This window comes from Ochotona princeps, chromosome 23 (genome assembly GCF_030435755.1).
Source record: "Ochotona princeps isolate mOchPri1 chromosome 23, mOchPri1.hap1, whole genome shotgun sequence".
Lineage (NCBI taxonomy): Eukaryota > Metazoa > Chordata > Mammalia > Lagomorpha > Ochotonidae > Ochotona > Ochotona princeps.
The window spans coordinates 5793606-5819786 of NC_080854.1; the positions used below are offsets into that span (position 1 = coordinate 5793606).

The 26181-nt window shown below is 43.0% G+C and overlaps 1 long non-coding RNA gene and 1 other non-coding gene across 2 annotated transcripts in view; one reads left to right on the forward strand and one right to left on the reverse strand.

The window, feature by feature from the left end:
- Positions 1–3472: 3472 nt before the first annotated feature.
- The window catches only part of LOC131483083 (uncharacterized), a 284412-nt gene continuing 261703 nt past the window's right edge, over positions 3473–26181 (reverse strand). Inside the window, exon 3 of the long non-coding RNA XR_009247501.1 lies at positions 3473–3579. This is a non-coding gene — a long non-coding RNA (uncharacterized LOC131483083). The remainder of the gene's footprint in view (positions 3580–26181) is intronic.
- On the forward strand, positions 24463–24569 carry LOC118758240 (U6 spliceosomal RNA). The gene has a single exon (XR_004995612.2). It is a non-coding gene; the product is annotated as a U6 spliceosomal RNA (small nuclear RNA).

Genomic DNA, 26181 nt, shown 5'->3' on the forward strand with positions numbered 1-26181 from the left:
ATGGCATTTCAACAATTTGGGGCCAGCATTGTGGCAAAGCAGGTAAAGCTACTGCCTACAACGCTGGCATCCCATATAGTTGCTGGCTCATATCCTGTCTGCTTCTGATTCAGCTCCCTGTGAATGGCCTGAGAAAAGTAGTGGAAGATGGCAGAAGTGCTTGGGCCCCTGCCACCGACAAGGCGGACCCAAATTAACTTCTAGCTTCAGATTGGCCATGCTTGGCCACTGCAGCCACCTAGGGAGCAAACCAGCACATGGAAGACCTCTATCTCTTTCTCTCTCTGTGTAACTCTGACTTTCCATTACACATTTTTTTTTCTAAAAAAAAAAAAAAATGTCTAAGCCAGAATAATGTTTCTAACCTTTAAGGCGTTATTTGACAAAGACCTGACATATGTTATCCTTCAATTGAAGTACAATTCTTGAACATGCTGAAGAGATCACAGTATTCTTCTGGTCCCTCCAGGGGCTTCCCAAAACTTGGTCAGCTGGGATATTGCCCACACTGCTGTCCAGTCAAGCAGTCCAGCCCTCTTTCAGTTCCATCATCCCATCAGTTTCCACCTCCTGCTTCCAATCCTGGATTCATGCAAAGCTTGTTGTTAGCATCCAAGAAGTACTACCACAACCTTCATGCACCCTCAGGTCTCATCTTCAATGTCTCTTGCCAGGGCAGTGGCTGAAGGAGAGCTCCGAGGGACAGGGAGGCAGGGCGGTGGTGTGCAACCTGCAACCACCCTCTGCTCACCCCTTTACCTCCAAAGGCCTTTTTCCTTCAGAGCATCCATCATACTGTTCATTACATGTTCCACACCTGCCCTCTTTGCTGAGTTGCAAACTCCCCAGCTGTTTCATCCAGTCATCCCTTGGCATTAGCAGGGAATTGTTCCAGAATGCTCCATGGGCAGCAATCGCCCCAGATATTCACCTTGTTAACAGTAGCGTGTATGTTACATATATCTCATACATACTTTAAATCATCTCTAGATTACATGTAACAGCTAACACATTATAAACACTGTATTGTTTGGGAATACAGACCCCCCCCCCAAAAAAAAGGTCTATATATGTTTGGTACAGATGTACTTCTAAAAACATTTCAGTCCAAATTGGGCTGCATCTGCAAATGTGGAACCCATGGATACAAAAGGCTGACAACACAACAGTGCAAAAAGTTGCTGGCTTTTTGTCAGTACAATGCATGGAAATAAAAAAGGCAAGCAAAAGCAAGCCTAAGACATCAGCCTACCCTGCGCTCCAGAGCAGTGCCCTGGCATCACCTGCACGGATGTAGCAACCCCAACAAAGGGAGCTGCGCTCAGCCTCGTAAAACTGTCAGAGAAATGACTTCTCAGCAACACAACACGGCCTCAGCTTCATGACTCACACAGCTGAAGAGCTGCTACTTGGCATGTGGAATTTATTTATAATCACCTTTATGAAATTAGCCATCGGAAAACACGTACTTCCCCCTTTGAAGTGAACAACGAGATGGAAAGGAGGACCCTTCTGACACATTTTCAATCACAACTGCCACATCAAAACGAGAAGCCACTGGGTTCACTATTATCATTTGAAAGACTATTTTGGAGTATAGTCCTTAGGTGGCTTCTTTAATCAAGACATGCTACGAGGTAGGAATTATCAGCTGCATTTTGTAGATGAGCAAACAAAAGCCTAGAGAAATAACATTCCAAAGTATTCATTTTTGGGGGGAGCACGTTCTTACTTTCTAGTGTCTTGAACCATCTAGGAATTAAGAGTGTGGTGGGTAACTTGCAATGGGAAAAGTGTTTTTGTAGCATCACTTCCTGGAGCAGAGCAGCAGCCAACATCTAACTGGCTGTCTACTCCCACCAGCTGGCCCTCTTTGCCAGCTACTGTAACAAAGTCAGAAGGCAAGGCACAGACACACTAACAAGCACCACGGTGAAATTTCACCATCAGGGCCCAGCGCAGTTGCCTAGTGGCTGAAGTCCTCACCTCACCCACGCAGGATCCCATATGGGTCCTGTTTGTATCCCTGCTGCTCCTCTTCCCATCCAGCTCCCTACTTGTGGCCTGGGAAAGCAGTCAAGGGCAGTACAAAGCCTTGGGACCCTGCACCTGCTTGGGAGACCCAGAAGAAGCTCCTGGCTCCTGGCTTCGGATTGACTCAGCTCTGGCCATTGCAGCCAGTTGGAGAGTGTACCAGTGAATGGAAGATCTTTTTCTGTCTCTCCTTCTCTCTGCAAAAGCTGCCTTTCCAATAAAAATAAATGACTTTTTAAAAAAAGAAAAAAAAAGAGAGAATTTGTGAATTTATGGTTTGCAACTCGACTTTCAGGTTTCCAGTTACACAACAAACATTATGTTATACAACTGCATTTTACAGTGATGCAAAAAACCTGAAACAACCCAAGTGTGGACGGATAGACGTGGTCCAATTTGTCAATTCACAGCGCATCATAAAACAAGAATAATTAATAAGGTTTTGTATCCCAGATTCAAAATTATTTTGAAAATTAAAGAGAATGGAGAAATAAATGCATTAAACAGAAGATAGTAACAAGCTCTAAGGAACCCTCAGGCACATGAAGTGGTTACATTTTGTTTACTGACACAGCAAATCAACACAGGTATAAAAACACGCCCAGGATGAGAAATACGAAGATTAGGATACCTACGGGAGCTTAAATCTCTGCTTTCTTAAAGCAGAGATGTAGTAAAATATTAATATTTTACAAAACTAAAATTAATCAGTTATAGAGCTAAGTGGTGGGAACACGGGTATTTTATACAAGTCATGTTATACATTCGAAATATTTTTCCATTAAAAACCATTCCAAATTTCGCTGTTAGAAATACAAAAAAAAGGACTTATTTTTCATTCTGTATCATAAAGTTTCTAATGGAAAACATTTCTTTTTCTTTGAAAAGCCCCACAATGTTTTTCCTTGGGACTCAGTTATTTATAATGAGCACTTACTGACTAAACAGTGATAATAAATTCATCCTCTACCATCTACCAAAACACTCCATTCTTATGAGGCATAACTTAGGCTTCCTATCTGATCATCTGAGAAACTCCTCCCAGAGACAGACCTTACAAACAGATAAGCAGACACCTTCCACTCGCCTCCGGGAACAGACTGGGCTGGCCCGGCTGCTGTGAACATGCGGCCAGCGAACCAGCAGAAAACACACTGGTCACCCTGCCTTCAAACAAAATGCATACATTTTCAAAAAGACATAAATAATTTTTAATTTTTAACAATAACAGATGAAATGAATCAACCAAGCACAAAAACAAGACTAAAACATAGGGTGAGGAATCACAGGGGGAAAAAAGTGGTATTTCCATTCAGTCTTACAGGCTAGAGGGGATTAGGTCGGCTTGAACCAGGTACCGTGGAGAGGACTGGGCATTCGGGCGAGGAAAAGAAGTAAGTTTTTTTTTTTTTTAAAGATTTATTCATTTTATTACAGCCAGATATACAGAGAGGAGGAGAGACAGAGAGGAAGATCTTCTGTCCAATAATTCACTCCCCAAGTGAGCCGCAACGGCCGATACTATGCCGATCCGAAGCCGGGAACCTGGAACCTCTTCCGGGTCTCCCACGCGGGTGCAGGGTCCCAAGGCTTTGGGCTGTCCTCGACTGCTTTCCCAGGCTACAAGCAGGGAGCTGGATGGGAAGTGGAGCTGCCGGGATTAGAACCCATATGGGATCCCGGGGCTTTCAAGGCGAGGACTTTAGCTGCTAGGCCACGCCGCCGGGCCCAAGAAGTAAGTTTTAACACTAAGCTGGAAAAGTGTGTGAGTGTTTTTCCAGGATCAAGTAAAAGGCCTGACTTAACCAGAGAAAATTTAATTTTGGATCCTAAGCCATATAGTACAGCTTTATAAATATTCACTACACAATGTATGAATTTTCCAGATACGGTCTGAGAAACAATAGAGTATATAAAAAAAAAAAGAGGGGGAGGTGGGAGAAATTTTGCCAGAAAGATATACCTTAGTTACAATTTCCATATGTAACAGATAAGCTTTGAGCAAACAGTTTCCAATGTGCTCACTACACGGACCCTGCAGGTCCACCCTGTACTTCCCAGGCTGCCCTGCACCGACAGCCTTGCGTCCATCTTAGCGCCAATATTCGCAGGAAGTTTCTGCACAAGCCAGGCAACCCCAGAACAAGCCTCATGCTTGTCCCACCAGTGTCATAAAGGAATTTGGGAGCTGCTTTCAACATGTGTGTTGAGGATCTGTTGGTTGTTTTTCAGGTTTTCTAGCTCTCAAACATCTCAGCGAACTTACCTGGTAAAGACATTATAAAATATGAAGGGGATTCTATTGTTCTTGCAATAGTCTCTAATATTTCTTCCTACTACAGAGACATATTCCACAGATTAAAAAAAAGAAGCAGCAACATCTCCAATTTCCTGTGTCAGCTTTTGTACATTTCTGGCATTCAACTCATTTTGTAAAAATGTTTGAGACTCTCACACATTCCCTTGTTAGCTGTTTTATGTTTGTGGTTTCAAGAAAACTTGCTTTTCACTGCCATGAATCTAGCTTTGGAGACTACTGAATACTAGCGCCAAAATATTTTAATGGAGGCAATTTTATGAGGCGACTCTGATAAGGAAAAGTTCTTGACAAGACTTTATAAAGGAAATATCCAATTTCCAGATTAAGAAAAAAAAAAAAGTTACAGCTTCAGCCCTTCCTTGAGGCTCCTGACTCTCCAACGACCATGTAACGTTCACCAAGACATTTGCTCATTTTAGAAAGAACCATTCCACGGGACATGTCTGTTTGACGTCAATAATTTACTTGTCACTTCAACAGTCCAATTTTTCAAAACTGGTGACTTCTGTCAAACTTTCCATTTATTCTCAATGAAAAGATTTCACCGATAAGAATGGGACTTTTCCTACTTGACAGCATCCCAGCTGACAACGCAGAGGAATGAAGCCTGTTCGCAGCTGCAGGAGCACCCACGGCACTGTTCTCATCTGGGGACCGCACAGAAAACTCCCGCTCCTATTAGCTCAGAAACGGGGTCACACAAAACTTCTTCTTCATAGTGATTCTGAGATACCAGGTTAATCAGTACGTTTTCACCTGGTGATACTTTTGCTATTTTTTTTTTTAAGTTTTATGGGTCTTAAACGCGTGCTTGACCTGAACAGGGCCTTTGCAAAATTCATGTGGAAATTCTGTGTTGTCATTAACAAGTGGGACCTTTGTGGGAGTGACTCAGTTAGGAGGGGGTCGCCTGCATGATTAGATCAGCGCCTTATAGAAAGGCTGGGGGGGGGGACGAGCTTATGACTCTTTGGCCCTTATGTCACCTGCCACAGGAAGACACAATGCTTATCTTAGCGACAGAGACCAAGGCCCTGACCAGACACCGAATCAGCTGGCACCCTGATGTCAGAGCTGTCAGCTGAAATCAACTTCTGCAGCAAGTCTCACCTGACGGTTCACCTGCATTCCACAGCCACGTTCCTGGTGGGCTCAAGGCCCAGCTCACCTGATTCTTAGTTCCTGCTTCCACCCACACTCGTCTAAGAGCGAACACATGGTGGCCGAGGGCTGGCTCCTTGTTGCCTTGGCCTCATGGGCACTTGGGAGAGAACTGACATATGGGAGCATTTTCTCACGCTCTCAAAGAAAATAACAGAAAATGTTTCAGGAGGAAACTTCTGCTTTCTCCGAATTACCCTGACTTAGGTATTGTGTTGTAGCAGCACAAATTATCTAGGATGACAGGTTATATGTACAAATCAGCTACGAACAACCCAGACAGAATGAAAACAAATGTCCTGAGATGGTGCTATTAAATAAAACTTAACTGGACATTATTTTGGAGTGAGCTTCTGTCCCTAATAAATCAAACAAAATGAATTCACTCATGCTAAGTAACACATAATCAAAATGAAACCTGAAAGAATCAAGTAAAACCACAAAAGTCCGCTTCTTTCTGAGAATAGGATATTCCCAGGCACCAACCATCTAGAACTGGAAATCCCCTCTGACTTTATGTCTTTAAAAAATAAACTTCAAGTAACCAATGCCCTTTTTAAAAACTGTTTCCACCTTAAACTTCTTTATCATTCCCAGTTGAACATTAATTCTATTTCATAGAATGAGAAGCTGCCTAATAACCTCAACCGGAGCTTTAACTTGTCAGCTGTGTCTTTCGACAGTGGTGTGGTCACACATAACTTGCTAATTTTGTTTTCTAACGAACAATTTTATATTTTGGCAAGGCTGTTCTTCCAGGTTGATTAAACTCCAAACATATAATGTGGTGCCAAATTTTATGGTTTTGTATTATTACAGGTTTACACTTGCATGTATGTGATATACAGACATCTATGAAAGTCTACTCCTGGCCTACTATGTTTCCTGTAGGATATGTGACCTACTTAATACATTCTCCTTAACATATTTGTGAAAAATCTGATTCCTAGAAAAATAAATATGATGTAAAACAACAACTAAAAGATTTCAATGCTATTAGTTTTATGTTTATTAATATAAATTACATAACCTCAGTCTCCAGGTAAACTTGGCCCCCTTCAGAATCATGTGCTGGCAATGCAGTACATGTATTCTTACAATTATTACTTTAAGCTACTTTTAAGCTCTCCTTCCAGAATTGGCTTTAAGGTCATCAGGACCATGCATTAACTATGCTGGCTTCAAATCTTAAAGGTAGTACTGAGAGCCATGCCGACGTCATTCTGCCCAGTTTACTAAACAAAATGGGTGCACACACTAAGTTATATAGTTTAATTGTAGAAAAAAAATCAAGAAATATTCATAAAAGTGATAGTGAATTTTTATAATGCTGGTAAGAAAGCAAACATTTCAAAAACTTCAAATTATGAATAGCAGCCATCCTGTACTGGATTAAGTTTTCAGACTCCCAAGGTGATTAGTTGTAATTACCCCACTCTGTTTAGCATTTTGAGTCTATGACTAGACCAACCTCAAAGACACAAGGCAGCTTTTTTCCATAAAGTTGACTACTTCCCAGACGTCACTGATACTGCAAAGATTCCTGTGAAAGAAAGGACAGATAACCATTCTTCCTTCAGCTGGCCGAGGGGAGCTCGTACCCGCAGAAAGAATAGTGTATCTACTTGAAAAGTGTATCTATTTCGTGAGGCAACGATTAAAACTAGAAACACTGGCTCCTGAAATTTGTGCTACAAATTCAAGTAGAATTTTTTGGTTTCCTTCCCTTGACAAAGACATGATAAAAACAGAAAGTATCATTATTCAGGTAGATACGTCATAAAATATTTACAGTGGTCTATTAAAAGTGATTACTAATTCTTTATATGTCTGGAAGAATTCCTTCTTGATGTATGAGAGCTACTTCTGAAGAAACTGCTGTCTGTCCTCAGATACTCTCATAAAAGTCCTACTTAACTTCTCTGCCAAAAAAGCAAGCTTGTGTCATTAAAAAAAAAAAACACCACTATGAATTTTGGAAGGATAAAAACTCATCCATTTAATACCTAGAAGCCTAAAAATAAAAAAAGGGGAAGATATATGGAGTAATAAAATCTACTGGCAAACAATGGGGAACTGGCCAACCACAGCAGGTTCTAGGGAGACAAGAAAGCCCAGCAAAACATCTGGTCAAAGTCAGTTCTCATGGAAATAACCGAAAGCATTGGTCTCCTCGAAGTTCAAGTGTAAGAAAAGCAAACGCTGCTCAACATTCAGAGATGGGGAGCAGTCTACCTCTTGCACCTTGTCCATTTATGAAGTCAGTATCTAGATTCATGGTATCTAGATTCTTTGGGCTGTCGGGGGTACTACATTTCTTCTGGAAACCAAAGGCCAAAGAATGGCACCCCTTACCAGAAGGCTAATGACTGCCTTTGACAACTGAAATGATTCTGACCTTGTGTGGGGGGCGTAGGCGCGAACTCAACCAGGGATCTGAAAGGATTCAGCAATACCATTGTAAAAGCAGGTCAATACAAAAATAGGAAAGGTATCAAACCGAACGTCTCATATCCTGGGACGCTTGGGGACGGACTGGATAGGGCACACCTCCGACAAGTTCTAATCGCAACTTCTACCAGGACAGACTGTCTACTTTTGATATAATCAGTATTTTCCAGTGTTTTCTTCGTGGGTGTCTCAGCTGTCTGGTCTATAAAATGCGTAATTTACTAGTAACCTGCCCACATAATGCTCCTTTGAAGTTAGCTAATGAACGCTTCCACGGGTGCATTTAAACCTATTAGAGGCTACAAAAAATACTGAGTGCTCTCTGGCAAAGCACACGTTAGCGCAAATGACAGCGCTCAGCCTCGTCTCCCCAGGACCCTCACCGTGCCAGTGCCATTCCTTTCCCAGCTTACTTAAGAGAACCCTTGCCTGGCACAGAATCTGCACACCCCGGACCCGGGGCTGCAACAAAAGCCGGATACTGAAACGGACCAGACAATGAAAGTGGATCCGTGCGGGCGAACCCGGTCACGCAAGGGTGTCGGAGCCCACCCTCTCCACAAGCCCGGGAGAGGAAGCAGCTTGCAGTTCCTCCTCGCCCTGGACCCCAAGGCAGAGAGCCATTCCAGACCCCACTCATTCCCAGCCCGGGCTGGCCGGGCCTCCTCCGCCACGCCCCCGGGGCTTGGCCGCCGGAGCCTCCGTAATTCCAGCCTCGGGGCCCCGAGCGCCCCGAGCGCCCCGGGCGCGAAAGTTGAGCCGCAGGCGCGGCGTCGTCACCTGAGGCCCCGGCGAGCTGCAGCCCGGCCGGCCCCAGCCCCACAGCCGGGAGCCCGTCCTCCTCCTCCGGGCCCCGGGTCAGGGCGAGCCGGCAGGGCCGCTGCCGCCGAGGGCTGGCCGCCCCCTGCCAGCTCCGGGAGCCGCCGCCGGCGACCGCCCTTACCTGCGTCCGCGTCCCCTCCCCGGCGCGCCCGGCCGCCGGCAGCCTGGCTCCGGAGACCCGCCGAGGCTCCGGCGGCGGCGGCAGCGGCGGCGGCAGCGATGCCGGTTCGGCGAGACGGGAAGCGACAGGAGCCAAACCCCGCGGAAAGCGCTCGAGCAGCGCCAGCGGCCCCGCAGCCTGGGACGCCGAGAGTGGGCCGCCGCCGCCGGCCCCGCTCCCTCCACCTCAGCCGCGCGTGGGCGGTGCCCGGCCCTGACCCGGCGCCAGCTGCTGCGCGCGACCGGGCGGAACCCTGGCAAACTTTTTTTTTTTTCCCCTCTCCTCACGCCCTGAGCAGAGCAACAACAGTTGTTGCAGTCTGCTTGGCCCTCGGCCCAGCCCCTTGGACTTTTGGTTCCCATGCCACCTGCTGGGTCGGGTCCTGCTGGAATACTACCAGGTGGCCCAGCCACCCATCCCCACGCCTTAAGACTCTTCTTGTGGCCGCCCCAAGACCGGGGCTGAACCTCCCCCTCCTTGGTCACTCACTGTCCTCGTCGCTTACCCTCAGTGCACAGCCGGGACTGACCCCTGAAGATGTCTGACTCTTGACAAATTGCCATGAGCAGGTAAATTGGTGACTGGTGGTGAATTAAAAGTGCTTATTGGGGAGTGGAGGGGCCCTCGGGATAAATGGTGGCTTGGCAGCACCTCGTGAGTTCTGGATTCAGAGCAATGAAAATAGATGATCAAAAGACTGTGAATAAGTTCTGGAAAATGAAAACAAGTTTTATTAGTCGGCTTGAGGAAGGCGAAGGAGTCTAATAGGAGACCTTGAAAGGTTGCACATAACCTTCCTCCTGGGCTAGGCAGAGAAATTATCCTTTGCCTGAGGGGCTTGTTGCATGTCCTGTCTCAAAACTGCAGATGTATGCAATGGTTTCCCCACCTTTAAAAAGGAAGTATGGGGAAGGCAACAATGTCAAAGACATCACAAGAAAACTTATGGAACATGCCTTGTGAATATTAAGGCAAAAAAATATCTTCAGAAGCGGGGAGGGCGGGGGCGTCCTGGCACAGAGGGTGGCCTAGGTGCCTGGCCCCCTGCCCCTGGCCTAGGGGATCAGCAGGGAGCTCTAGACCCCCGGTTTGGCCTGGACCAGGCTTATGTCTTGCAGACATTGGGTGGGGGAGGTGAACGAAACAGAATATGAAGAAATCTCTCTCGCGCCTCCACCGTCTGCAATTTTTCCCTTCAAATAAGTAAGCCTTAAAAAAAAAAAAATCCTCCACACAATACTAGGAAGCCTAATCCAGTTATGCTGAAAGAAAGTGTTGTGCAAAAGAGCTGTGTGACATTTTATACCTGGAATGCAAGGTTGGTCAAACCGAATCAGTCAATGTAATGTAGCATTTTAACAGAATGAAAAACAAAATTCCTGAATGCCTCCATAGGTGAAAGAAAAGCATTTTGCAAAACCAACAGCTTTTTCATTAAAAACAAAATCCCACTCGAACTAGGAAATGAAGGCAATTTCCTCCAACTAATATAGGGCCTCTCACAGCTCAATGTTATACTTTGTCTTGAAAGAATGAAGAATACTGGGCCTGTTGAGGTAGCCTATAGAGGCCTAAGTCCTCCCCTAAAGTCCTCACCTTGCACACACCAGGATCCCATATAGATGCTGGTTCTTTTCCAGGCAGCCCCACTTCCCATCCAGCTCCCTGCTTGTGGCCTGGGAAAGCAGTCGAGGACCACACAAAGCATTGGGACTCGCGTGGGAGACCTGGAAGAGGCTCCTGGCTCCTGGCTTTGGATTGGCTCAGCTCTGGCCTTTGCAGCCACTTGGGGAGTGAACCAGCGGACTAAAGCTCTTCCTCTCTGTCTCCCCTTCTCACTGTATGTCTTTCCAATAAAAATAAATAAATTTTCTTTAAATGAAGAATACTTTCAGCTAAGATCAGGATAAGGATGCCAATTTTTTGCCACTTTTATTCCCCATGATTCTGGATGTCTGGCCAGGGAGCTTAAATAAGGGAAAGTTCGTATCAAACATCGGGAAGGAACTTGTCAAGGAAGACCAACAGGTTGAAGGACGTTTGCACTGAAGAGCAACCGTATGTGTGCTGTTAGCTCATGAAAATGATTCAGGCTGAAATTTCAGACAAGTCAGAGAAATCTCAGTCACTTCCAGAAAGAAAGAAACAATGGATATTTATGAAGATTAGGAAATCAGACATTCAAGTTTCAACAGAAGCGTATATACAAAATAAATGAACGGCCAAAGATTTCTGGTCTTGAAGCCAATAAATGATGAGGTTTTTTTTTTTTTTAAAGACGCTTCAAATATGCGATGTTTTAGAGCTTCTTTTCACGCATCCTCAGGAAGCCTTTGGGAAATACAGTCTGCTGTAATAAAACGGTGAGGCAGAGGGTCTAGTCAAGGAGAGAGAGAAGTTACGTCTGAGATTACTCTAGCAGTACAAAGTATCCCCCCTGGCCCCCAAATGTCCACATCTTCATCATTAGAATAGGATCTCATCCTGGGTTGCCCAGGTCAACCAAGCATAATCAAAGGAGCCTTTGAAAAGCAATGAACTTTCTCCAGCTGGAATGCAAAGCAGAGAGCAGATGTCAGAAAAGTTTGCAGCCTGGAAGGGACTTGACCTGCCTGTTGCTGGCGGGGACTGAGTGGGAAACAGAAGGGAGAATGTTGAAAGCTCTGACGGGAAATACGGCCACCTGGGTGGAATGACCAGCATTTCAGGTAGAAGGCTTGCCGTAAAAGGCTTGAAAGAAGACACTTGATGCTTTATGATATTCAAGACCGAAATACCAAACAGATTTTCCTAAAACTAGTCATTGTGTTCAGGATCACAGAAAACTGCAGTATGCAATATGCATAATAAATGCGGAGGTTGAAGCCAGGGGAAATTTTTTTTAAAGATTCGTTGATTTTTATTGGAAAGTCAGATATACAGTGAGAAGGGGAGACAGAGAAGAAGAGCTTCAGTCCGCTGGTTCACTCCCCAAGTGGCTGCAAAGGCCAGAGCTGAGCTGATCCGAAGCCAGGAGCCAGGAGCTTCTTCCAGGTCTCCCACGTGGGTACAGGGTCCCAAGGCTTTGTGTGGTCCTCGACTGCTTTCCCAGGCCACAAGCAGGGAGCTGGATGGGAAGTGGGGCTGCTGGGGTTAGAACCAGCTCTCATATGGGACCCTGGTGCTTACAAGACAAGGACTTTAGCTGCTAGGCTATTGTGCCTGGCCCCAGGGGAAATTTTTAAAGACAAAGTAAGGAAGAGTGCATAAGTTATTTAGTTACAAGTGTGGGGCTAGCCCAAGATTGTACAGCCAACTGTTGGGCAGACATCCTTGCAGGAGTACTTTCTAAGTAAGGTCCTGGTGACCTTTAGGTAAGACTATAGTTGTAGGGCCTGGTGCAATAGCCTAGTAGCTAACTCCTAGCCTTCCATGCACCAGGATCCCATATGCTGTGGCTGTTCCACTTCCCTACCAGCTCCCTGCTTGTGGCCAGAAAAAGCAGTTGAGGATGCCCTAAAGCCTTGGTAAGCTGCACCCATGTGGGAGACCTGGAAAAGGCTCCTGGCTCCTGGCTTCGGATTGGCTCAGCTCTGGGCATTCCAGCTGCATAGGGAGCATACCAGCAGATGGAAGATCTTTTTCTCTGTCTCTCTCTCTCTGTACAAATGCCTTTCCAATAATAAATGAATAAAGTAGAAAAATAAGACTATAATTGTAGAGCAATATCTTTTTTCTTTGTTATGACCAGATACGCTGACGAGAGCCCTCCTGTTTTTATTTATTAGATTTTGACAAAAGTGACCATTTTGATTCTGAGAACCTTCATACTCACCATGGAATGTAATTTAACTTCTCACGTTCCATAAAACATACACTAAAGACCAAAATGTTAGGGTTGACAAGTTTGGAAAATAAAAATACAGGATGCCCAGTTAAAGATAAATGCTGGGTACACAATGAATTCATGTTTGGTAGAAAAAAAATATAGTTACAATATAAAAATAAAAATGATCATGTAATTAAATATCCCATATTTATCTAGCAACTTAAAACAAGCATGCCGTGAACAACAGTTCTCAACATTGGAATCAGCTGGAATTTTTTTGTGGCTGCCAGCTCTGTATGTCACTCTAGTGTGCTGGTCAGGGTTTGTCCCAATGACAGCTCAGGTTACTCTAATGTATGATCAAGTTTGAGCACTATAATCCTAGAGAGCATGGTGAACTAACCTCTCCAGTCAACTTCCAAAGCTAATGTAAATACACAAGCTGTTTTCAATACATATCTTGATATTCAGATCTCCACGTTACAAGTAAGGAGTAATTCAAGGAGGATCCTTTGCAGTTGAAAGAAAAAAAAAAAAAAGAACAGAAACTGAACTTAATGTTTATAGGCTACAAAAAGAAAGACCTATTTTAATTGCTAGGTCCTTGATGCCCAAATATTTACCAACATTATCTCTCAGCTCCCTGGACATAACAGCTAATCAAATGTTTAGTCAACCCAAAAACACCTGTGTCAATGACCTTTGGTTATCTGTTGGCTGTTCTTTATAACCTCTAGTTTAAGTTATAATTTCCAACCCAGACTGAATTCAGTAAATGTGAATATTGTGCCTTTTTTTTTTCTTACAAACTACATTCGAGACCCCAGCAGGAAATTTAGATCGCTTGGAAATAGACAGATGTTCCATATAAAACTTGAATTAGCGATACAGTCTGTTAGTGACATAACAGATGTGTTATCTGGAGTTTTGAAATCAATAAAGGAAAAGTGGAGAATCCTCATGGACGGCCTAGAAGGTGGGCCAAAAGAAAAACTTAAAAAAAAAAAGTGAAACATTTTTAGAAGGTCTAGAAGGCAAGGATTTTCTGTAGAATTTGGAGAGCAGGTATGTAATGTCAAATGCAGTGAGGAGGCTGAAACACAAGTAAAAGTCCCTGGATTTACCAGCCTGCCAAACAGCAGATAATAGCCCAGATGTGGCATTCTGGAGCCACGGGATCCTGACATGAGTCTCAGCCATAACACTTGAATGTGTATCTAACATGGAGGCAAATTTCTTAACCTCTTTGTGCTTCTTTTTATTCATAAATACGAAGTAACAGTAGTAACAGGATGGAGTGAGGTTGCGATAATTTTATCTAAGTAAATTTGACATCTAGTAAGCCTAGAAAAAATATCAGCTGTCCTCATTAATATTAATGACAGTCTTTAGGAAAAGTGTCTTTACAGTAGCGCATTGGATAGGTTTTATTTTAGCAAAATGATAGAACTCAATTTGGCCTAAGGGAGTTGTTCATTAATTTACTAGAATGAGAATTTCAAGTAGGTAGCCATCTAAGCCAATACATCAGCAGGATATTTTCATGTTGGGTTCTATGTTTTCTCTAAGATACTTTCTTTTCTGAGGCGGAATAAGTTTGGCAAGATTGACTGCTGTAGTTTCAAGCTTAAATTCAATCAGTTTGGAAACCACAATGCAAAATGAATTGCCCTTTCCCAGTAAAAAGTTCTGGAACTGAGAGTCACATGCCCATTCCCACAGAAGAAGAAAGGTAACAAACCCGAGATCTGAGAATCATGGAGTTACACCCATAAAGCTGGATGGGGCAAATCACCTCCTCTGCTCTGACCACGTGAGTTGAAATAGGGGCAGCATAGTTCCCCCAAAGAAACATGGGGGGGGGTGCTGTTTTTAGAATAGACACAGATATTTGGCAGGCAAATATAGACAAGTCTGTCATGGGTGGTGTAACTCTTATTAATTCAGAACAAAACAGGAGTGGGAAATGTCGGAGAGAGCCCAACCAAGGCTTGAATGATGGCAAGAAGTTTGTCTTTGAAAGTTTTGAAACTTTCTTCAAAGTCTTCAGTAGCTTTTGCAAGGAGGCTTTGTGCTAATGCACCTGGAAGGTAACAAACAGTTCATGGACCTAATAGTTGGGCCCCTAATCTCTACCTGGGAGACCAGGACAGGGTTCTGGGCTACTTGCTTTGGCTTGGCCCAGCCCTGGCTGTTGTGACATTTGAGAATGGAGCAGTAAATTAAAGATTTCTCTTTCTCTCTCTTTTCCTGTCCGTGTGTGTGTGTAAGTGTCCACCCCCTAGTACCTTAAGGTTTTGGGGATGACTAAACTCTAAACTCTATGAATATACAGGCCAAAGTATATAAATAATACGTAACAGGAAAAACCTTTCAAGGGAAGAAAAGCATGATAAAATACCAAAGAATTGAGATTTGTGGGATTTTTTTTTTTTTTTTTTTTGTCCACAGGCTGCTGGGCAAGTAACACAGTGACTTTGACTAAGTATCGTCAACCACAAGAATAGCTCATTTTAAGTCATGTACTTAGTCATCTGTATTTATCATGTAAGAACAGTATACAAAAGGATTTTAGATAATAAAATCATTACATATGTTATTTTCCATTTTATAATTAAGATGACTGCTACAGTGATCGTTACGTGATATAAGCATGAGTCTACTAACCTACATTAAAAGGATTGTCGTTTTAATACAAACTTTTCACTTAAGATATTTCTTTCAGACTATTGAAGTAACTGCAGATTAACCGGTTAGTCTATATCTCCTGAGAGTGTCTTTACTAAGTTATAAATTCCAAGCCATCTTCTACAACTCATTCATTTATCTAAAATTGGACAGGATATTGTGAGTGTCAAAGAGGACATCTTTAAATGTTGTTCTTGGTCCTTTTGTAAATGCTGGCTGCTGAGTGTCAGAATTTAAATGAATTTGACTTATGGAAGCAACTGTTACTTATTAATGGGTAAGAAGGAAAGAAGAGATAAAAATAAAACCCGTGATTTATATGTGTTATGTTTCCAAAGTCATCAAAGCAAGTACAATTTCTGCAATATGATGACATTTCTCATTCCAGCTCATTCTCTGACAGAGAGCTTTGACCCTCCCAGAAATCTAGTTGCTTGCCCAGCAAACTCTCAGACATCCAGGGTTCCCTTCTATTTAAATGTTTATGTGCAAATAAGATGCGTCAATTTTACCAATGCTCTGTAGTGTTGGGTACCACAGATTCGAACCTTACAGAGTTGCTGGAATTAAAGCTTTGACAGTGCGCCATGTTATCTTGCATAGTTCTCTGTCCAATTCCTACTCATATGATGAGTTCTTTACTGAAAGGATCATATATTTTCAGTCTAACAGCTTCATTTGCTAACTTTGCTGTTGGCTACCCAGTAAGTGAAGAAATCAGTAATTTTCTTTTCAAAGTTGGATTAGTAAGTGTAAGTTGTGCATTTTATGAGGTATATAGCATGTTATTCCAGCACATAAACACTTTATAAACCAATCATAACTGAATGATTCGCTTCCAGTTTTATCTGTTCTCTGTGTTTGAAGCCGACCAGCCACTCTTCTAGTTCTTTGCACAGTTTATTTGCTTATCCCACTGCCATAGGACACAGGACCAGTTACCTCCATCAGACTGTGCCTACCCCTTGTGTAATCTGCGTTCCTTCATTCCCATACTTTCCAGCTTCTACGAAGAGGTCTCTAAAGTTTAGACCAAGTAAGTTTTTAACTTTCTGCCTGTGAGAAGTAAGTCTCAAGTATCTTTCCATATCTACTTATTTTAATGAACATAATGAGCTATCCTACCATTCATTTGGCTGCAAGTGTCATTTCATTATTTTTATTTATTTTTTAAAGGTTTATTTTATTTTTATTACAAAGTCAGATATACTGAGAGGAGGAGAGACAGAGAGGAAGTAGAGCTGCCGGGATTAGAACCAGAGGCCATATGGGATCAAGGCGAGGACCTTAGCCACTAGGCCATGCTGCCGAGCCCCATTTCATTATTTTTATGGCCAAGCAATATTCCAATGTGCGTGTACACATTTTCTTTTCCTATCACGAGTTGTCTAGGTTGGCTCCTTGTCTTGGCTACTGTGAATAGTAATGCAATGATTCCATTTCCTGTGTGTGTGTGTGTGTGTGTGTGTGTGTGTATACAGAAATGGTGTAGCTGAATGCTAGCCATAGCTTATTTTTAGCCTTTTGAAGAAACATAGCAATTTTTCCGTGATCGCAATTTTTCCATGATCGTGATACTAAATCACCTTCCCAACAAACATTTTTACAGTTCCTTTTATCCACATTCTCGCGATTCTTATTATTTGTAGTTCTTTTAAAAGTTCAATTTTTTAAATTATTATTTAAGAGGTAGAAACACAGAGATGGAGAAAGGCTTTCAAGCTGCTGCTTCACTTATAGGGCTCAAACTGCCAAATCTGGGCCAGTCCAAAGCCTCATGGCAATGACTCCACCTTGGTCTCCCATGTGAGTGTCTGAGACAGGCGAACTTGACCCTGTTGATGCCTCTTCAGATACATTAGTGGGGAGCTGAATCCGAAGCAAAGTCCCTAGGACTTACACCAACACGGAATGCTGGCATCGCAAGTGAAGGCTCAGTTGCTACACCCTCTCTTTTATTCATCTTTTTAATACCTTCTCTAACGGGAGGGACTTGGCACCTCACTGCGTTTTAAATTTGCATATCGCTGGTGACTAGCGATTTTGAACCATGTTTCGTAGACTTGTTGACCATTTGAGAAATGCCCGTCCAAATCTTTTTTCCATTTCTTAGCTAGATGGTTTCAGTTGTTGTGGGTAAGGTACTTTTGTTTTAGTTTTGATTTCTCATGTATTCTAGACATCTGAATAGCTTGCATTCTGTGATCTGTCCTCTCTGTTGGATGCTGCTTTTTTGGTGTGTGGAAGCTTTGTACTTGATAGAATCACATTTGTTGAGTTTTGCTTTTGTTGCTTATGCTTTTGGGGTCTTATCCAAAAAAAACCTACTGCCTGACTGTGCCAATGACTTCGTGTTTTCTCTGCATTTTCTTCTAGTAATTTCAGAGTTTCAAGTCTTGTATTTAGATTTTGGTCAATACTGATTTTTCTATTGATTGAGAAGTGGGAAGGCTTAAGTTTCCGTCTTGTTTTTATTTTTTTTTTTAAGGCAGATTTTACAAAAAAATGAGATAGAGAAAGTGATCTTCACCCACTGGTTCATTCCAAAATGGCCGCAACAGCAACAGCAAAAGCTGATCCAATGTAAGTCCTAGCTGATCCAAAGTCCGTAGCTTCTTCCTGGTTTACCACATGGGTACAAGGGCCCAGGAACTTGGATGACCCCCTACTGACTTCACAGACCCACCACGAGCTGGATTAGAAACAGAGCAGCTGGGAGACAAACCAGCATTAGCAGGCATAGGGTTAGCCTGATGCTACCAGTAAACCTGAGCCTCAGTTTCACTCTTAAGCAAATGGATATCCAGTGTGTGTGTGAATAATTCCTTTCAAGTGTAGTTCTGATTTGACACTTGCTCTGATAGAATATTACTTATATGGAAAAGTTCTAGATAAGTTGCACCTATGTACATGAACATTTTAATTCTATGTCTAATCATTTTATTCTTTTTAAGAAGATTTTTTTTTATTTTTAAAATGCCTTCACAAGTTTCTTCTTTCAGAAATACATACTCTTATGAAAGACTTGAGACTAATTCCTTCAGTAATGTGTGTTACTTTGGGGCCAAATAACCTAACGGAACCTCAGTTTTCTTACTATAAACTCATGCAATTATGAACGTTAGAGCCAGAAGTCACCCTGAAGACTGGATTTGCACTGATGCTAAACTCAAGGTTATCCAGTCAGAATCTATTCTGTGGAGTGAGAACTACTACCTTCTGTACACTCTATCTGTTACATTTTTTGAGGGGGAGGCTGCCTTTTTGTCTCTTTCTTGATATTTGTGTCTTTCTTGTTTACACTGTGTAGTTTTCGTGTGACTAAATTCTAGAAGACATCATCAGTTGCTGAAAATGCAGAAAAAAATGGCAAAATTTTTAAAGTACCAAAAATGCCTTAAATGTTTCCTTGCAAAGCAACTAAGAGAAAACTGTGATAGCATGCCAAAAATCTGTGCTTTTTGCTTTCTGGCAAGTCAAGGCAACTCCTGTTATTGAGTGTCAGGTGTCTGCTTCTATGCAGTGTGCAGGCAGTGGGCACCGTTATCTGCTCTACCCATGGCGTGTGCGGAATGAGCTCCTTTCCTGTGCTGTTCTACACAGCATTTCAAATCTCAGTCCTTCACACCCGCAGGCTGATTCTGTCAACTCCTACCCAGTTCTGTAGAACCCAGTAGTCAACTCTCTTTCTGTTTGCACAAGAAACTCAACATCAAGCAGATTACAGTTTCTGTATTTAGAAGAGTCCCAAAGGGATCACAATTCACTTTCAAACTCTAACTTGGCTGTCCCTCCCAAGTCTCTCTTCCTGGCCACACAATGACCAGATCCTTCTTTGTAATACCTTCCCTAATAGGCCCAGCTGAGTCTTGATGGTTTCTACAATCCCGGCCCGCTCTCCAGAAGGGCCTTCCAATCTCTACTACCCTTTTTTTCTTCCATGGGACAGTTAAGTGATTTTCTAGTTTCTGCCTCTAATAACAGACTTTGCATCGCTCACACAACAATGGATTCGCCAGGCACTAGGGCCCATCCTCCTTAGGGGTAGTAAATTACAAGCTTAAAAAAAATTAAAGAGTTATACAGAGAACACAGAGAAGTCTTCCTTCTTTTTTAAAATAGATCTATTTATTCTTTGATAACGTTTACATAGTTGAGAAGGATGTATGCCCATGTGGACCATCGATTAGCACCGCCACGTAGGGTGGAAAGGATTGAGGAATGGGAGGATGTGGAGGAGACAATTGCTTGCTAGTTCACGCCCCAAATGGCTGCAGCAGCTGGCCAGAGCTGACTCCGTTTCAAACCAGGAGCCAAGAGCCTCCTCCAGGTCTCCCACATAGGGGCAGGAGCCCAAGGACTTTTTCCATCCTCTGCTGCTTTGCCAGGCCATAAGCAGGGGACTGGATCGGAAGTGAAGCAGCGGGGACTTGACTCAGCCCACATGGGATTCTGGCACCACAGAGGGAGGATTAGCCCACTATTCTGCGGCACCAGCCCACTATAAGTATTTTTACTCAGGGATATTTACAACATTCTGTATTTTTTTTAGATTCATTTCTTTGAAATATAGACTGACACACAGAGAGAAATGAGATCTTCTACCTGCTGGTTCACTTCTCACAGCCAGGAACCAGGAACTCCATCCCTGTCTCCCTCATGAATGGCAGGGGTCCATGTTCTTGGACTGTCTGCTGCTGGTTCCCTACGAGCATTAGCAATAAGTTGGATTGGAACTGAAGTAGCAGAGAGTTAAAGCGATGCTTTAATATGACTTACTGTCATAGCAATACAGCATCAACCTATGGTATTTTCACTTCCCTTGTATAGAAGGAAAGTTCGGTAATTTTCTCTGTATTCCAGAAGCAACATGGAAGAGCCTAGTATCCTGATGAACAGCAACAATAACAACATTGGTTTCCATAGGCTACTCCTTAAGGTGGTGGGTGGTAGTGGGATTAAAAAGGCAAAGAGATTAAAAGACGTGATGGAGGGGCATTAATTGCACAAGTAGACTTGTGAGTAGCTGTATTTCTGCCTTGGAAGTGCTTCATTGCATAATGATCAAATATTTGAAGGGCAATCAAACAAATAAGGCAATTAGGGAAAGTGTGATAGGTTTATTTATTGATGTCTTTATCTGCTGCTATAACTGCATACCACAGTCTGGGTGACTTATTTTCAAATTTTATTAATTTATTTTTAATTTTTTTTTAAAGATTTATTCATTTTATTACAGCCAGATATACACAGAGGAGGAGAGACAGAGAGGAAGATCTTCCGTCCGATGATTCACTCCCCAAGTGAGCCGCAATGGGCCGATGCGCGCCAATCCGATGCCGGGAACCAGGAACCTCTTCCGGGTCTCCCACGCCGGTGCAGGGTCCCAACGCATTGGGCCGTCCTCGACTGCTTTCCCAGGCCACAAGCAGGGAGCTGGATGGGAAGTGGAGCTGCCGGGATTAGAACCAGCGCCCATATGGGATCCCGGGGCTTTCAAGGCGAGGACTTTAGCCGCTAGGCCACGCGGCCGGGCCGAATTTATTTTTAATTTATTTCACACACATGAGAGAGAGAAGCAAGAGAAGAGACACATTCACAGATTCACTTGCCAAATGACAGTGCAAGAGGGAAGCCTGGTCGGGCCAGAAGCATGGCGCTGACAGCCGCTCGGTATGTGACCAGGGCCTTTCTGCCGGGTCCTGATGTGGAGGAGGGCATCACATGGTGAGAGAAAGTGCAGATGTACTGGAGAGAGCTCCCTTTTGTACTAAGACCACCTCCACAATAACCCATTATCCAGCAGTGGCAGAGCTCTCACAACCCAATCTCTTCCCCATAATCTCACCACTTGAAAAACATTAGAAGATGACTTTGGAGATGAGGTTTCTAAAACATGAAATTTGGGATATGCATTCAAACCAAAGCCATTAGCTTGAACTTATAGTCTAGGATAGTTGATACATGGCTGAAGTTATTAATGAGGAATTTAGATTCTAGTAATGTGTAATTAACCCACAGCCATCACAACTGATTTTATCTCTGAATGACACTGTGGGATTGTACAATACCCCAGAGGAGGCTACAAATGAATATTCATTGATACGGACAGTGGTTTTGAAAGCATGCTGATTAGCATAAGGAAGTGTACACTTGCCTCCAACCTTGCACAAATAGGTAATGATAACCTAAAGATTACAGGAGATAGTGCTATGGAGAGTACCCTGAGCCTAGCTGTGAGGACACTATCAGGGCCTGTGTCTGGACATGTTTGGAGATGTTGCTTGGAAGAGATGATAGGACAGCTGTCAAAATACTGTAACAAGAATTTTGTTTCATGTGCCTTGAGTGAATCTTCCTTGTAAAGTACTTGATAGGACACATAATAGAAATATCCCTGGATTTTCCACACAGATAACCTTCTGTTTATTGATGTTTGACTGCTTACTTGCTAGTACGTGTAGCTGTAATTGATTTTCTCATGAAACTTGGCTTTACTGTATTATTTCATCTGGTAGCAAGAGAGGGCACCTGTAATCCTAACACATCTCTTTTGAACCAGGCCTTTGGTATTTTCCAGAAAACATTTAATAGTGATGATCATCAGACTGGTTCAGTTCAGTTATCAATATAGAATTTATGTCTCTATCATCAACTTTGTCTTAAAGTGATTGTGAAGTCTCAGAACTGGAAGCGATTTCTCTAGAAGTTAAAATATATAGCCATATTTAGTTAACAATTTTTAATTTTTTTAAGATTTATTTTTTATTGAAAAGTCAGATATATATAGAGAGAGACAGGAGGAGAGACAGAGAGAAGTATCTTCCATCTGGTGATTCACTCCCCGAGTGACCTCAACAGCTGGAGCTGTACCGATCAGAAGCCAGGAGCCAGGAACTTCCTCCAGGTCTCCCATGTGGATGCAAGGTCCCAAGGCTTTAGGCTGTCCTCCACTGCTTTCCCAGGCCACAAGCAGGGAACTGGATGGGAAGCAGGGCTGCCAGTATGGGATCTGGGCACGTTCAAAGTGAGGACTTTAGCTGCTAGGCCACCACACCGGACCCTTCACATTTATTTTATGTTAAAGTAGTCGACTTTAGCAGTAAAGTACTTAGCAATTTGATGATTGGTTTTGTTCATTCCTTTGGATACTTTTTTGAAAAGTAAGATAGTTCTACGTAATTCCCTAGGCTACCACTTCTGATGTTGGTTCTCAGTTTCTCTGCCTCTAATCTGCTTTCCTGTTCATGTGCTTGGGAAGGTAGCAAAGATGACCCAAGTTCTTGGGCTGCTACATCCACATGGGAAACATGGATAGTGTTCCTGGTCCTGGCTGCAGCCTGGCCTGGCCTTCACCATTGCAGTTCTTTGGGTAGTGAACCAGCAGGTGGAAGCTCTCCCTCTCTGTCTCCACCCCTCTCTCAGCCTTTCTCTCTGCCTTTCAAATAAATTAATGAGTCTTCAAAAAGAAATCCTCTAGAGCCTGAGCCTTGATTTCTAAATGGTTTCAAACTAGGATTTAGTTTATAAGGAACATGACTGCTAAAGATGCTGTGGTTTCAAATTAATTTTTTTCACCAGATATTCTCATGGCTTGATGCAGGGGGTTACATAGAGAAATTCCACTGTAAAAGCTGTATTCAGATTGTCCCCATGACAAGAATTTTCCATTTTTTTTTAAATTATTGCTACAGTTAAACAAGCGTGAGCCCAGGAGACCTTAGGGGAAAGAAGAAGGGGAATTCAAAGAAATGAAAAGAATTCTTTTTCTTTGCCACAAGAAAACAAACATGATAGAAGTTAGAGACAAAAGAAAATGATATAGATGAGACTGAGATAAATCGATACAACATCCATCTGTGTCTAGGTTGTAAGTACAACAACATGATTTGGAGCCTGGCATTGTGGCTCAGCTGGTCCAGCTGCTGCGTGTGATGCAGGATAGCCTGTGAGTAAGCATCAGTTCAGCTCTTGAAGGCTGCTGTACTCCCTATCCAGCTCCTGCTAATGTGCCTGGGGAAGCAGTGGAAGGTGGCACAGGTGTTTGGGCCCCTGTTCCAATATCTCAAGTATTTATGATACATTATACATTTTTTCCCATTGGTAAGTTTTGGTGGTTAGGACCTTCATTGTCTTGGCATCTCATCTTTTTTTTTTCCTCATTCTTTTTTAAAGGGTACTTTATTATCTTTTTTGTCCTTTAAAGAATTCATTTATATTAATTGGAAAGGCAGAGAACATTTCAAATCAAGGTGGCAGAACAGGGTAATCTGAACAGATGGAGAAACATTAGCCAGGGTAAAGCAGAGAGAGCAGATTCCAGAAGATAGGAGAGGATACCCTGACAGCAGAGGGGCACCTGGAGATTAACACAGCAAAGTAGCAGAGACAACAGAGTGGTTTTGTAGTGACCAGGTACCCTAACGGTGGTTAGGAAGCCGTGATCCAAGCTCCACTGGTGGCTAGAGCTACACGAAGAGCCAGAGGGGAAGGAGGGTTCACCAGGATCTCAGGAGGTGAACCCAGGCAAAGAACTGCCCATCCTGTTGATTTGTTTGATCCGACCAGGAGCAGACAGAGCAGCAGACCCCAAACAAGTGATGCAACAACAGGTTGGATTTCACAGCCCAGACCCTCAGCAGTGCCACATCGAATGCCATTTTGTGTAATGTGGCAAAGGCTGTGAGACTGGGAGGACAACAGCAAGCTGCACATGCACTAACTCATTTCTGGTTCAGTGCTTTGCATTGGCCTCACAGGAACACAGTGACGACATGGCATCCAACAGGTTCCACTCAAAATTGGTCCAGGTAACCCCCAAGACCTGTTCTCCGGAAGATCCAGAACTCCACCATGGCCACATCAGGCACTATTTTGTACATTGCAGCAAAGGCTATGGGATTGGAGGGGCAACAGTGAGCTGAGCATGCGCTAAACTGGGAGTGAACTGACTTCTAGCTCAGTGCATTGCATTGGTCCCACAGGGAACATAGTACCAACTTTGAAATCCTAGGAGTTGTGCTCACTTCGGCAGCACATACACTAAAATTGGAACGATACAGAGAAGATTAGCATGGTCACTGTGCAAGGATGATACGCAAATTCGTGAAGCATTCCATATTTTTATATGCTTGCAATGAAAGACTCTTGTCTGTAGTACTGCAACAAGGTGGAGGAATCCACCATGGGGGGAGGGGACTGGGAGGGATTGGGGGAATCCCAGAGCCTATGAAACTGTGTCACATAATGCAATGCAATTAATAAAATAAAAAAAAAGAAATCCTAGGAGTCCCACCCAAAATAGGTCTGGGAGACCCTCCGACCTAATAGCCAGCAGGTTCCAACAAGATCAGCACTACCAAAAACCCAGTTATTTAGGACACCTTTGGTCTCCCTGATCCTGGGAACTGCTTGAAGCAGAGGTGGGAGAAAGGCTGTTCAGGCAATGGTGCAGCCATAGCATGGGAGACAGGAGGAGGAGAGTGGTGAGCAGGAGCTGGGGCTACAAGACCATTGTGGAAGACTAACACAGGAATCCAGACCTGACCTTGCTAGCGGGAGTGGCACAAGTGACTACAAATGAAAAACTGGGTACCACGTACAATAAGTAAAATTGAACTGTAGACCTGGGGTGACATAGCTTAGAAACCTGCCATAAAGAGAAGAATCCCAGAGCAAAAGAAGAGACAGAGGTGCAGTGAATATTACTGAGGACTGCCGAGCAAAGAACTAAAGGAATATCTCACACTGGAAATAGTCACAGTGAAACAAAATCAAGTAGAATTATTAGAAATGAAGGACACAGTGGAGCAAATTTAAAACTCAGTGAAAAACCTTAATAGTAGTAGAATGAGTCAGAAGAAAGAATATCAGAATTGGAAGATATTTTTTGCCAAAATGGGGAAACAATTTAAAGCTGGAAGCAGAGCTGGGTCAAGCTAAAACTACTCAAGAATTAAGACACTATTAAAAGGACAAATATAACAGTTATAGGAGTCCCAGATGTTGCAGAAAGAGAAACTGGGTTTAAAGATGTATTCAATGAATAATAAAGGAAAATTTCCCTAATCTAGAGAAAGAATTGGAAAACAACATCCAGAAGGGGCACAGAACTCCCAATAGGGTTGACCAAAAGTGATCTTCACCATGACACATGATAATCAAGCTCTCTTCAGCTGAACAAAAGGAAAAGATTCTTAAATGTGGAGAAGAAAAAAAAATTGACATGTAGAGGAACCCCAATCAGACTCACAGCTGACCTCTCACAGGAAACTCTATAGGCCAGAAGAGAATGGAGCAACATATTCCAGATTCACAACAACAAAAAAGTGTCTTCCTTTGTCTTTAAAAATGAAATAAAATTCTTCCACAGTAAAGAAAAGCTCAAAAACTATGCCTCTTCCAAACCTGCCCTGCAAATGATACTTAAGGATGTTCTCATGGAAGAGAAAAGAAATAGCACCCACCAAAACCAAAGACATATGTGGAGAATATCCCAGTAAAATAACAACAAAGACTAAATCAAACAATGAATAACACATTGCTAAAATGACAGGACCAAATTACCACCTGTTTATATTAACCCTGAATATAAATGACTTAAACCCATCCATCAAACATCACAGATTAGTAGACTGGTTCAAAAAAAAAACCCATCTATCTGTTGTCTACAGATGACACATATCACTAACAAAGATCAGTAGATACTATGTCTTCATGATTTTGATTTTTTGTTAG